At 49.7% G+C, this 14,331-nt stretch overlaps 1 long non-coding RNA gene across 1 annotated transcript in view; it reads right to left on the minus strand.

Moving 5' to 3' along the window:
- Gm14812 (predicted gene 14812) overlaps positions 1–14,331 on the minus strand; it is a 38,467-nt gene that overhangs the window by 10,496 nt on the left and 13,640 nt on the right. The window lies entirely within an intron of this gene.

The raw sequence follows: 14,331 nt of genomic DNA on the forward strand, positions 1-14,331 counted from the left end.
TAACTCCCTCAGTGCAGGAGCAGCAGAAATTCAGCGTGACTCACTCAGAAATGTTTTCAGAACAGAGGCCAGTCTGTACTCTTTTTTTCCTCTCTCCTCTTCCTTTTGACCTGGCACAGGCTCCATGGCCCTTATTCCTAAAGTCTCAGGAAGCAGCCTAGAGCGGCCACGTGACACCTTTGCCTTGTCCCTTGCCTTCCAAAGCCAAACTTCCCAAACTGCCCAGGGGGCTCTCCAGGAAGCAAGCCCGCCCTGTGAAGCCTGTTCATTACAGTCGCTGCTGGTCTACCTTGTCCCCCTGGAACCCTCTCAGTTTCTTCAGATGACAGCCTATCCATCTCTGACCATCATCATCAAGGATGGTTTGGGGGAAAGGGGATCTGCTTCCATTTAGGAATTAAGAGCAGCCAGCCCCCTGGAGCCACCACACACTCAGGTCGGGCTGACTTCAGCAGTGAACCACAATCCTGGGCTCATGCCTAAGTCCTAGCTCAGAACTTCAGGCCCCTGGGATCCTGGCAATCTCTCCAGGAGATGACAGCAATCTACAGGAGTTTGCAAGCCAGTGAGGCAGGCACTGGCTACCTCCCAAACCCCCCACTTCTCTCTGGGCTGCTGAGAAGTTGGGAAGCTGCCCTTTCTCCCTGGGGTGGGCACCTGCTGCCTCCCCACCTGAGTACCAGGGTTGTTGCTGAGTCAAAGAAGGGCTGGGGAAAGTGCTAGGAGCATCAGCTAAGCTTAGCCTAGAATGACAGCAGGACACAAAAAGGACAGGGCCTCTTTCTCAGTGGAGGGAGGGCCCAGTGATAAGGAGTCAGGGAGCAAAGCAGAAGGCAAGCAATGGAGGCAGGGGGTGCCGGGAGAATGTGCTGTGTCAGCCTGCAGGCTCACAGGCTCAGCACTGGCTAAGCCCTAAGCTAACAGCTCGATCCTCCCTTCCTTCCTTCCTTCCTTCCTTCCTTCCTTCCTTCCTTCCTTCTTTCCTTCCTCCTTTCCTCCCTTCCTCCCTTCCTTCCCTCCTTCCCTCCCTCCCTCCCTCCCTTCCCTCCTTAGCTCCTTCCTTTTTTCCTTCCTTCCTTCCTTCCTTCCTTCCTTCCTTCCTTCTTTCCTTCCTCCCTTCCTCCCTTCCTCCCTTCCTTCCCTCCTTCCCTCCCTCCCTCCCTCCCTCCCTCCCTCCCTTCCCTCCTTAGCTCCTTCCTTTTTTCCTTCCTTCCTTCCTTCCTTCCTTCCTTCCTTCCTTCCTTCCTTCCTTCCTTCCTTTGTTCTCTTCTTCCTTCCCAGACTAGGTCTCCACCAACTTTCCTTCATCAGTCTTTTTGCTTTGGCTCTCTTTATGCCTGGCTCAGTCACCTTTGGGTCTTTGAAACCCATCTGTCTCTCCCTGCCCTCTCTCTGTGTAATCGTTGTCCTTTCTTCTTGTCTACACACCCCTTTCTGTCTGCCTCTCTGCCAGCATGTCCTCTAGATCCCTATCTATGTGTCCTTTATTGTCTCTACCTCCCTTGGTGTCTCTGCTTGCCTATCTTCCCCCTCTGTCCTTTTCTCCCTTGCTCTCTGCCCTGCCCTCTGTGTGGCTTTAAAGCTGCTAGCTGCTGAGGCACTGAGTGTTCCTGAGGAGCACGGGAGGAGAGAAGGGAAAGGAAGTGAGGGGAGAAGATGGGTAGGAAGGGGAAGGGGCTATGCTGCTGCCACAGTCCCTAGGCCTGAACCTGCCACTGGCCCACAGCTCTCTTTCTAGACAGACTTTAGCCTTTCCTAACAAGACACCCATGAGAAAACCTGAGGGCCAGGGATGGTGATACCCAAGGCTTCACAGAGATACCACCCTGAGCACCTCCCCCTCCCCAGCAGGGACCTCCATGGAGGCATGACCAAGATAGTGTCTGATAGGTCACACAGAGGTTCAGCTGGAAGAACCTCCGAAGCCCTATAATCCAAGTGTTTTTCATTGCATAGGTGGAGACACCGTGGCCCAGAGAGGCATGAAGCCAGGACACACCAAGATGTGAGCTCCAGGGAACAGAGACATTTAAAAAGTGGGAAATCCCCAGAGACTGGTTTTGTTTCTATATATAAAATGAGCCTCCCATGCAAACAAGTCTGCCCGACTCTCAGGCCCGTTCCTATCCTAAGCATCTTGTCACCATCAGGAAGCCATTCGCACCTCTGCCTCTCTGGACTTGGAGGAAAGCCTGGGCCAGGTCCTTGTACCTAGGCTCTTTTCTTCTCTGGAGAGCCCTGCCCACAGGATCAGACTGTCTTCTATAGCATGTAGGAATGGGGGTGGGGTGGGGGTGGGAGTGGTGCCTTCCAAACTAGTAGTGCAATTGAAAGAGGCAGAGACAGAGGAAGGGAGCAGAGAAGAACCTTGATGGACAGAGTAGCAGAGCCAGTGCAAGAGGAAGAGCAAGGAGGATGCGTGAATAGATGGGCTGAGCTGGGAAGGATCAGAAATGGAATGACAAGGTCCACCCTGACATCTCCTGGTCTCCTAAGGGAAACCTAGAAGAACAAAAGGGACTTTCAACTTGGGTGTCACTTCACTTATCAATTACTGACCAAAAGCCCTTGAAGAAGCCTCAGTGGCCTTTGCCATTTTGCTCTGGGTCCAACGTGGGGAGACAGTAGCATGTGGGCTCCCTTGAATTCTCAAGAAAAGACCAGGCAGGCTTGGAGAAGTGGGGAGCCAGACTTGCTGTAGGGCTTTTAGAGGGAGAGAGAACAAACGATTAAAGGGGAGGAAGGATTGGCTGAGCGAGAAAGATTAAAGAAGCCAACAGACAGGGCTTGGCTCAGGGATGAGTCAGGCCAACAGCCTCCAGAGATAGCAATCTACAAATATCTTTGAGGTGTAAACAGCCAAGTAGGCTTCAAGGACGAGGAAGAGGAGGAGCAGGAAGCCCAGGGTCAGGGGGAAAAAAGGATGGATGGGGTGGGAAATGGAGAGCTTAGCCAGTCAGTGCAGAGACTCCTACCTTGGGAACTGGGCTGGAAGAGGCAGGCTAGCTACACCAGGAAGCAGGGCCCTGGATCGCTGCCTTGTCCCCTTGTCCGGCTGCAGAGGGCCTCAGTGTCAGCTCCATCTTGCTGAGGCACTGGCCTCCTACCCAGACCCCTCCCAAGGAGCAGGCAAGCCACTGGCCATTTGCTGCCCTCCACCCAGTGGGGCCATGGGCCAACTTGGGTCTCTTCCATCTCTAATGGGATTGAGTCTGTAAACTTGTGCTGCTATTCCCAGGCCTGGGCCTGATTGTCCGGCCACACATATTGCCTCAAGGTTGTTTGGCAGCTAGGGGGTGGGAGCAGGAGCCCACCCTCCTAAGCAGGTCTCCTCCTGTCTCTCTGGGAGCCTCAGGTGCTTAGATCAGAGGCAAGGCCACACAGGAATCCCACCCACAGAGGGCCAGAGGCCAAGGGCCAGTACTGTGGCCTCATGCTCACTCACTTCTACTCTCTGCCCAGGGTCTTGGCACAAAAGACCAGACACTGAGCCTGTTAAGACAGTTGTGGAAACGAAAGCTCAAAAATAGAAACAATGTACCTGTGTTTTGAGATGAAATGTTGGCCTGGAAAAAGAAAGTGGATGAGGGCCCTCTCCCCTAAGGAAGCTAGAAACAGATCCCCTTAAGCACCGTCCTTCATTTATATAAACAAACCACACACACACACACACACACACACACACACACACACGCAGACATGCATGCACATCTACACATGTTGGCAGATCTCCTATGCTTCCCTGGGGCTAAACTAGGAATGTGTGGGCAGGGGCTCCCAGGAGCGCAGAGGGGCCATCATCTTTTCTTTCCTTTTTCTCTTTCTTTTTCTCTTTTTTTCTTTTTCTTTTCTTTTTTCTTTTCTTTTCTTTTGGATGGGGGTGGGGGTATCTGAGACAAAGCTTCATTATTTATTCCAGGCTAGCCTAAAATTTGCAATCCTCCTGCCTCAAAGCCTTGAGTGTTCTGATAATAGCTGTGACACCAGGCTAGTTAGCTCTTTCTTGCACTGGTCATTTCCATGTGACAGCTAAGAGGTACCTCAGAATGGTTCCGCAAAGGAAGAGTTCATCGGGTCTATTCACACATGAGGTGCCTGAGGTTGGCGCTACTGAGAAATAAGTCTCTGCCACCCAGGTGGATACAAAGTTGAGAGAAGGACCCCGATACCAGTATGTCCACATCCAAGGGCCAACTACCTCTGCAAGGTATCTCCATACAGTGTGCCCTCTCTACTCACTACAGCACAGCACCTCTGCAAGCTATCCGTCTGTTGAATGGGAAAGGAAGAAAGAAAAGAAGGTGAGAGGAGAGAGAGGGGAGGCAAGGGGAGGGAAGGGAAACCTATCCAAGCCCCTGGACAAAAAGGAGGCAGTCCATGTACATCCTATCCAGAATGCTATTCTTTATTTTCTGCCCTCTAGAAACTTGTTAGGAGCTTCCAAATTGAGTGTTCCCATTTGTAGCCCGTGATTCCCACAATGGAGACACCATGGTGTCATCCGGATGGATGGCGGTGGCTGTGAGTTCCTAGGGAAGAAAGAGAAAGAAGGGGAAACGTGCACCATTAAAAGGATGCCTCCTCTATGCAGACCGTCTGGGGTAAGTTCTGTGTGTGCAGCATGCACAGTGGCTTCTGTGTACACAGCATATCTCTATGTTCAAAGGGCTTCCTGAAATACCCCTTGAATGCAGGAGGAAAGATTACAATCCAACTTCCCCATCAAGAGAAAAGAGGGCCAAAGGGCAGAAGGGGCTGGATCAAAGTCCAACAACTAGACTATAGAATAGTACTTTGAACCATTTTGTTTTTGCATTACAACCCACAATAAAAACAATGTGTGTATGTGTGTGTGTGTGTGCATAGTCCCATTTTTATCAAAACTCAGTGTACACATATGTGTACATAAAATGGAAAGAAAAAAGTGTCTCGAAATCAAGAGTGTTGGCACACACATGCCAGGAGGGAACTGAGGTAGAGGATAGAAGTAAAAACCAGCTTGGGTTACATAGCAAGACCCTGACTGAAAAGGAAGCTTCATCAAACTGCTTATCATTACTGCGAGAGGTCAGACAGTAATGAAATCAAGAGACAGGCCAGGTATGGTTGCTCATACCCATAATCATATGACTCCAGGCAAAGGCAAGAAGATTGATGTAAATTCGTGGACAGCTTGAGCTTCAGAGAGAGGAGAGACTGTATCAAAGAAAATATACAGATAGGGAGAGCCACTGTCAGGTTGCTAGAGCATCACATGATTCCAAGAAAGGCCAGAGGAGAAGCTGGCTGGTAGCTCAGGGATGGGAAAGAAAGCATGGTCCAAAGCTTCCCCCAAGACCTTTGTCCCTGATAGAGCTGTCTCTAAGGAAAGAGGGTACCAAGGTGCAAAAAGAGGCTAGTAAGTCAGGACCTGGGTGATGCTGGAGTCAATGTCGGTTTCAGAAAGGCACATACTAGCAGTTGGGAGGCTGAGGCAGGAAGATAGAGAGTTAGAGGCCAGCCTAGGTTACAGAGTGAGTTCTATATAGGAAAAACCTTGACTTAAAATAAAATGTGAGGGCTGACAAGATGGCTTGTAGATTTATTTATTTTATGTATAGGAGTGCACTGTAGCTGACTTCAGACACACCAGAAGAGGGCATCGGATCCTATTACAGATGGTTGCTGAGAAGTGAACTCAGGACCACTGGAAGAGCAGTCAATGCTATTAACCACTGAGCCATCTCTCCAGCCCCAAGTAATGGATTCTTGTTTGGGCCAGCTTGGCCCCATTTACATTTGTAACTACACTGACATTTTATTGTGTGGCTATGTCTGGAGTTTAGCACAGCTTGTGACAAGGACTATCACTGTGTTCTTGTGAGCTGGCATTGCTTAGATGTGGTGAGTTGCTGAAGAGCTCAAAGTAAAGAGACTTGACTGATGTCAACCAAGACAGAGTTGGTTGGAAGCTTCCAGAGAGCCCCAGGCCTCTGTACCATCCTACACAGAAGGTTGCTGGTGATGTGGAAGAGGCCACAGAAAGTCTGATCACCACTAAATCTCCAGAGACTCCATGCTCTGGACACAAAGGACAGCTAATAGGTTGAAATAAAAAATTAGGGGGGAGGGATCTCCATAGACTGGAACCAGGGAGCCCAAATCAGCCAGCCAGATCAAACTGAGTAGGAGCATATGTTAAACCTTGCTTGAAGATTCAAAACCCAGCTTCCCAAATACAGGCTGCAGGAGTATAACATTATAAGACTATGTGTCAAAAAAGACCAAGGGCTTTCTGTTGACCACAGACTTCTCAGAAGCCAGCAGTGTGACGTGGTAGCTAAGCAAACTAATGAAATCCTGAGCTGTCTGCATAAAAATCCTGTCCCCAGATGCGAGGAGGTAATAGCTTACTGTACCCCACCCGTCCAGAACATCGGCCCACATTTGCCAAGGCACATTGATGAACAGCCAAGGAGAAGTCCCCTGGGTTAAGGAAGTACTGTTTGTGAGAAATAGGAGGACAAATAAGGGACACTTTTCTCTTCCAAAAAGACTCATGAGCCTTGGCCCAAAGGAGCAACACTTAACACTCTGTAGCTGCACAAGCAGACTGAGTGCTCCTCCTGTGCCAGGTATGGAAGGAAGGGGCGTTACCCATGCAGCTCCCTCCCCCCAAAAGCCCGGAGGGAAGGGGGGCCACTCTCATTTGACTAAAAAGGTACCTTGCCTGTGATCACACACCTAAGAAGTGGCAGAATCCATCCAGAGCACAGCTTTGCTTGATGCCAAAACCTCTACTTGTGTCCTAATAGCTGAAGGCGAGCACAGGGTGTGGGGAACAAGGGTGGTTTGTATGGTCTGAGAAGGCATATCAGGAATCTGTGGGTGGGGACCACTAGCAAGTATGGTTTCAGCTCCACACATATGTGCTGTTGCGGTGTGTGTGTGTGTATTTCACTTTAACATTTTATTAGCGAATTCGTTTCATGACACCCCACCCCTATCCACACTTGACCCATACTTCATTTGAGTACCAAATCGTGGCCAATGATATTTCATCTTCTGCCCACTTTTGAAACAGGAATCTTCTCAGTAAGGTCGGGGATTTAACAGTCAGCCCTGGCCTGAGCTCTCACTGGCATCCAGCAGACACAGGAAGGGAGCTCTTTGTACCCGAGGGCTCGAAGCATCCCCGAGGCCCCTTTCCATTCATAGAAACAGTGAATGGCCATGCCTTAGTGCATAACTGAATCGATGGGGTGCAGGCCAAGGAGCAGAAGCCAGAGCTGCTATCTGGGAAGAGAAGAGTACTAAAATGTGCCTTCAGGTTGCAATACTTTCTGGGGGGGGGGGTGAGGCAGGGCAAGCTGGAGCCCATATGCTCCTCAGACCAAAACTGACTTGCCCTATCCCAGCACTCAGAGAACATGTTCTCAGAGAACAAAAGATACATATCCCCCTCATCTCTCTCTCTCTCTCTCTCTCCCTCTCTCTCTCTCTCTCTCTCTCTCTCTCTCACACACACACACATCAAACACATTCACATACTCACACACCCTATTAGTCTTTGAGAGACAGAAGGGCATGTCCTAGGCCGCCTCTCACACCTTGCCCTGGAGCCTGGCATGAGTCACCTCCTCTCTATGGACATGTGGGCACAAGTCTTCCTGGGAGCCATGAGAGCAAGAAAACTTCAAGGCTTCATGGATGGCCACCCCCAGGCCCGAGCTACAGCTCATTGCCCTGCCTACTCTCTTCATTTCCTTTCCATGTGTGCCTCCTTTCACTAGCCCTCTCCTGGCCTTTAGTGGGATGGCTAGCTTTGGTGGGGACAGCTTGCTGAAGAGATGTCATGGGTGCAGTTCCCACACCAACCAAGAAAATCAGAACTTGAACCATGTCAGGCCCAGAGCACCCTTGGCCTTGGCAGAGCTGTGGCCCTACCTAACCTGAATAGAGAGGTTCCCACACATGGCCATGGCTAGACAGGTATGCAGACTGTTCAGGGTGGGTTCCAGTACACACAGCTATGTTAGTGTATCAGCCTTTGACTAGAAGTAAGGGATAAATATACCAACTCTCATCAAATGGAGAACAAGGGTAATATTGGCTTTAAATTTTTTGTTTTATATTACTATCATCATCATCATCATCATAGTCATCATCATTATCATCGTTTGTTTGCTTGCTTGCTTGCTTTTCAAGATAGGCTTTCTCTCTGGGTGGTGGTGGTGCACGCCTTTAATCCCAGCACTCGGGAGGCAGAGGCAGGCGGATTTCTGAGTTCGAGGCCAGCCTGGTCTACAAAGTGAGTCCTAGGACAGCCACAGCTATACAGAGAAACCCTGTCTCGAAAAACAAAAAACAAAACAAAACAAAACAAAAAAATAAGCTTTCTCTGTGTAGCCTTGGCTGTCCTGAAACTCACTCAATAGACCAGGCTGGCCTCGAGATCTGCCTGTCTCTGCCTCCCAAGTGGTGGGATTAAGATATGTGCCATTATACTTGGTTTTATATATTATGTCCTTTTTCTTTAAGACAAGATCTTCAAAAGTCAAACCCATGGCTCTTCTGCCCGTGCCTTCAGACTGCTGCAATTACAGGTATATCAACACACCTGGGAAAGCTAAATTAGACTCTTTCCCTTACGTCCCCAACTCCCTCACCCCACCCCACCTCACCCCACCCCACCTCACCCCACCCACCCCACCCCATCCCTGCTGCAAAGATTTAACCCAGGGCTTGGCCACTCAGCTACAACTTTAGCCCTTTACATCTATAAGTAAGTCAATCCATTCCAGAGACGGTAGCGGAGGGGATGGTGATGGGTAGGAATTGCACGGCTGTCAATGTTGATGGTTGTTGGTGATCATGGTAAGATGAATGTGTAAACTGTTGCTGGGAAAAACAGTGGTGGTGGCTTTTGTTAAGTTGTTGGTGATGACACTGAGTATAGTCACTTCCTGAAATTGTGCCCCTTGCTCATGCTTCTACTATACCAAGGCTCTTCACCTAGAAAATGGTCAAATAATCTCTAGTTTTCAAAGCATTCTACAATGTTCCTGCAACCATCCCAATAGGCATTTCAAGACTATCGGTGGTTCCTCTACCTCCCTTTGAACATTGCTCAGTGATGACAGCCTCCCCAACATCTTACCCACTGTGTGCACCAAAACATCCTTAAGTGGGAGGCTAAGCAGTCAGAGCCATTTTACTGGGGAATCTCCAGGGTAGACATTGGTCAGTAGGGAGGTCCTGAGACTATCAAAGGCAGTTAATCTCAGCAGCCAAGATAGGAAGCTGGCTCTTCCCCGCAGTCTTGGACAGTTGTGGCAGGGTTGGCCAGGGAGAGAACACTGTGTGCATCTGCCTTCTTTAATAAAGCCCTCCATATGCACTCAGAGGTTGTGCTGCCTGGAGACAACTCCTGCACCATTGTTGAGAACACGTGTGTAATTTACCTTGGTCTGTCTCTGTCGGTCTCTCTCTCTGTCTCCCCCCCCCCCCCGTGTGTGTGTGTGTGGCTGTGTGCTGTCTCCACAACAATGCAGCAAGCCTCCCCAAAGAGAAGGCTTTTTATTCAATCCGTTCCTCCTAGGCACAGGGCTGGACACCTGGCATGCTTCAGGCCAATCTGGTTTTTGCTCCTGTTGTTAGACACTGCTCAGGGCTATTCTGAAAGGGCAAAGATTCCACATGCCTCCTATACTCCTGCTCCCTTAGCCTTGGTGTCTGTTTTCCTGGGTTTCTTGCTCTAAGACAGTCTGCACAGACCTCTGAGCTGAGGTCTCTGGGTCTTGGATGTACGTCTGTGCACGCTCTCTGTTAAGTGGCCATCTTGCAGGGAAATGAGGGTGGGACCGGTGCAAACACTGCAGCTGAATAGGATCTTTGTGGCCTAATGATTTTGGAAAACGATTTGCACGGCAAGCTTATTATTCCGAGGATGGGAACCAGCTGTTCTTCCTTTTCTGACAGTGGGATGGGAAGGAGTGGACAGGAAACTGGGAGCTGCAGAGGAGAGAAGCCAGGATTTCAGGCACCTGCAACCTGAAGCTTAAGATGCAGCATCCTCTCGTGGGAACTCTTAGAACAGGTTATCTTCTACTCTAGCTCACCCTGGCTAAAGGCTTCTTCTCTTGAGATTCAAGACAGTAGTAGACACTCTCAGGGAATAAAATAATCCCATGCTAAACAACACAGGGCAAAACCTGAACAGAAGGCAGGATGAAGCAAAAGAGCCTTCTGAAGTCCTGGGATAGAGACTTGGGACTGTATAGAGTGGGGCCACAGAAAGAATTATTCCTCACTGAAGGCCAAGTATAGAACAGGACATACACCGGTTACTTATAAATCTATTAATCTTACTCACTGTGGAAAAGGCAGCTACTCGAGCCCATTTTATTGGTAGGAACTTGAGACTCATTTGGAAAGGTGGAGTGAGTTATCCAGGGTCACACCCACACACCCACCCACACACAGCAGCAGCGGCAGGCCAGAGTTTGAATAACTCTTCTTTCCAATACTCTACAGACCTTAGTGTCCAAGCACAGCAGTGAAAAGCTGTGCTACTGACACTAGCAGAGAAAGAAACAGGAAAAGAATGCTGTAGACTCACCTAACCGCAATAATAGCCACTGGAGATGTTCTAATGCTCAACAGCACAGGTTTGAGCACCAGAGTTGGCTGGGGGTTAGTCTCAAGGCTAGACCCCTTTCTGACTCCGAAGAGAATGGGGATTCGGGCTATACTCTTAGGTGTCAGCGAGAATGGGTCTGATTTCATTCCAAGTGCAGCTCCACCTGGATATCTCTGTCGGTGCCAAGGTCTGGTTCCTGAGAGACAAGGAGACTGGTCTCTACCCTCACAGAGCGACTGACAGGTTGAACAAAGTGAACAGATGTCCTGGTACCCTCAGATGGGACAGGGCACCTGGGTGTTCTGTATTAGAATCTACATAAGCCAATGAAGATCAACATAGTGAGTAGACTCGTCTTTGGGGGAGTGAGGGGTGGCTAGGGTTGCAGTCAGACGTCTCTGGTCTGGGCCTGTCATAGGTCAGGCCTTCCTACAAGATTTTTCTTTCTTCCCCAAACTACAAGCAGCGGGCTTGGCTCTCTCTCTCTCTCTACCCGTCAGCCCTATCACTTGCTCTTCCCCTGGCCACCTGGGAAGGGGCGTTTGTTCCCAGCATCCCTTCTGCCTGCTGCCCCTGCAACAGACCCATGCCCTTTTGTGTTTTAAGGACTTTAAGGTTGCTCTGGACAGAAAAACAAGTGGTGAGTGGGGGGAGGGCAAGCCTCAAAGGGTCAAGAGAGTAGGGTCCCAGTTGCCCTTGGTAGTCATTGAAATGGAAATAGGGTTGAGACAGCCATTCTCATAGGCCCTTCCCAGATTCCTTTTCTTCTATGGTTTCATGGACACTGCTTGTAACCTCATTCTCTCTCTTTTATGCATGTTCTTGCGACTCCTGTATTCCGCAGCAAGACACCCTCATGATCGGCTCCCACCCCCACCTCTCATCAACACCAATAGGGCCCTAGGGGAGCAGAGACCCTCTTAGGGCAAAATAATAGGCATCATGATTAACATCATTCAACTGGGCCCAGACTCAAGTGGGTCATTTACATGAACCCTGGTTTGCCAGTACAGGGCAGGGGCTTAGTAATCAACAAGGTTATCCCTTTTCTCTATGCCTAGCCTTTAGGAGAACAAAGAAGGAAACTGAGGCCCAGAGAAGGGAAAGGGGATTCCCTCAAGCTTAGCCAGCAAGTACAAAGCTATGATGCCAGGGCTCCTGGGGGTATGGAGGGTTCTGGCTAACTTTGCTTTTTTATTGCCAACTTTGAGGACCAAGGGTCTGAGTGGCTGGGGGTGAGCCACAGAAGGACATCAGAATCAGCTCATGATTTTTTTTTTTTAACATAGGGACTATCCAAAGAGATTTGTCCCTAGGTAAAGAGCAGCTCAAAAGATCCACTGAGGGTCACAGGAAGGAAACGCCCATCCACTGCTGCCAAGCCTCTGGTCCTCGTGATAATCCTGCCTGGGAAGAAGGAGGCAGAGGTACCCTCACTTTACAGACTAGGAAAGCAAATGTCACAACTGCAAAGGGACGTGATAAAGGTCACATACCTAGAAAACAGTGTTCTAGAATTAGAGCCTCATCCTGCGATGCTTCCTGCTGCCACAGAGGAGCCTTAGAGCCGTTGCAGCCATGCCTAACTCCAGCCTGGGTCCTTTTCCCATGGCCCCTCAACCCACCTCCAGTTTACCTGGCTGGCCTGGATCACAGTGGCCCGTGAGGGATCCTCAGGACAGTGTTCCATAGAACACACAGGCTCTAACTTGGTCACCTTTGAGGATTCTGAGGACTTGGGAGGCAGCTTTCAAGTTAGCGGGACAAGCAGATAGTGGCGATGGTGTGTACAAGATTTGTTTAGATATGGTTGAGTTTGAATGCATGACGGCTGAGTTGAGTATCCAAGTCAAGTTTCCATTGTGCTTAAGAGAGGTCGAGATAGACCCCTGGACATATATGACTAGATATGAATGTCTATCCACATGTGGCACTGTGTGTATGGATGTACACTTCCTTATGTAAATATGTCTGTGTCTAGGTACATATGTAACTGTGTATATGCATGCCTGGAACCATCTGAGTTCATCTATCCAGTGTCTGGGTATGGCTGAGCGTGGTACAAAGGGCTGTATCAATATCTATGCCTCTATGAATTATGTAGGTGCCCAGGAGTATACAAGTAGCTGTGTGGCAAGGCCATGGTGGTGGCAGTCTCTCTCTGCTGTGTCTTAATATATGGGTGGTGTCTGGAATGAGAAGTCAATGCAGAGCTCATGCAAGAATGGACCCAGGTACGCCTGAGCCTCTGAGGGGTCCTGGAACAAGCAGAACTCCATCTTCATTCAGACCTATCTCTGTCTCCTGTGGAGAGTCTCAGCAGTCTCTCAACATACCCTGCAGCCTCTGTGACCCACCCCCTGCCAAGGAATCAGGACCCATCGGGTGTGAGCATCCCTGTGACACCCTGCCAAGTGCACTAACCCCCCCTGGGGAAGTGATTACCAACAGCTATACACAGCCGGAGTTGCTTAATCACTCTTAAGAAATTTCTTTATAATCTTAGTAAATTACTTTAATTACTTGCAACTACCAATTAGTGTTTGAAGGTTTCCCTTCCAGAGAAACAAGCCTCCCCCTCTGGACTCCCAGCCCCTCCTCCTGCTAGGGGAGGGCTATTCACCTGGCTGCCCCTCCTACCAGGCGCCAGACTTCCCCGTCTCCTGCCCACACCTAAGGAGAAGGCTGGAGAGTGTATTGGTTAGAACACCAACAGCTCCCAGTCTAGCCTGCCCCCCCCCCCTGCTTTCTGCCTTTCTTCTTTCTAGTCAGTGCTGCCTCTCCTGAGGTGCAAACTGGTGACTTCCCTCAAGTTCTCACACAGATGGGCTGAAATGGATGTAGGCATGTGAAGGTCTCGGAGTCCTTCAAGTCAGACTGTAGCTACCTCTACCAGAACCCAAAGAATAGGCTCTACCCTAACCCAGCCCCTGCCCAGCAACACAGGGGGACCCCTGAAAGCACCTAGCGGCAAAGCAGTGTGCAGGGGAGTGGTGTCCTCTTTTGGCTTCCTAGCTTTCCTTCACCTTCACTGTAACTGTGTGACATTGGGCAAATAGCTTCCTCAGTCTCAACCTCAGTTTCCCTGTGTGGAAGGCGACGTCGACTTTCTTCTTTGATGCGAAGATGGGAATCCCACAACATGACAAAACGCAGTGCATGCTAGCTGGGGCTGGGGCTGGGGACCACAGTACAACAGGATCCTTTCGCTGTACGCGGTGAGCATCTAGGCTTACAGAAGACACAGAGCATGAGGAATCATTAAATGAGATGGTAGGCAGATGGGAGCTGTGAGGCTTGCCCTTAGAAACAGAGGGTACTGGAGCCCTTCAGAAAAAAAAAAAAAAAAGAGCAGAAAGATAGGCTACTGAAGGAGGCTGCTTCATTTGGCACTGGACTTACCATCCAATCCCCAGCTATACTTCCCTGGGTTCCCTGCATTCTGAACACCTAAATGTGAACATCTTCGTGTAGGACAGCTATGCAGGCAGCTGTGGTACACCTGGCTAAGTTTGGTGTATTTGTTCAAGAACATGTCTGTATGCACACATGTACGGATGAGTTCTTTCTTCTCTCTCTCTCTCTTCCTCCCTCTGTGCATGTGAGACAGACAGACAGACAGACAGACAGACAGACAGAAAGTTAGTACCAAGGAGCAAGGTGCCCACCTCCCTCCTCTCTCCATTTTTCCAAAGCCAGTAGCAATCCCT

The sequence above is a fragment of the Mus musculus genome, chromosome X (genome assembly GCF_000001635.26).
Source record: "Mus musculus strain C57BL/6J chromosome X, GRCm38.p6 C57BL/6J".
In the NCBI taxonomy this organism is placed as follows: domain Eukaryota; kingdom Metazoa; phylum Chordata; class Mammalia; order Rodentia; family Muridae; genus Mus; species Mus musculus.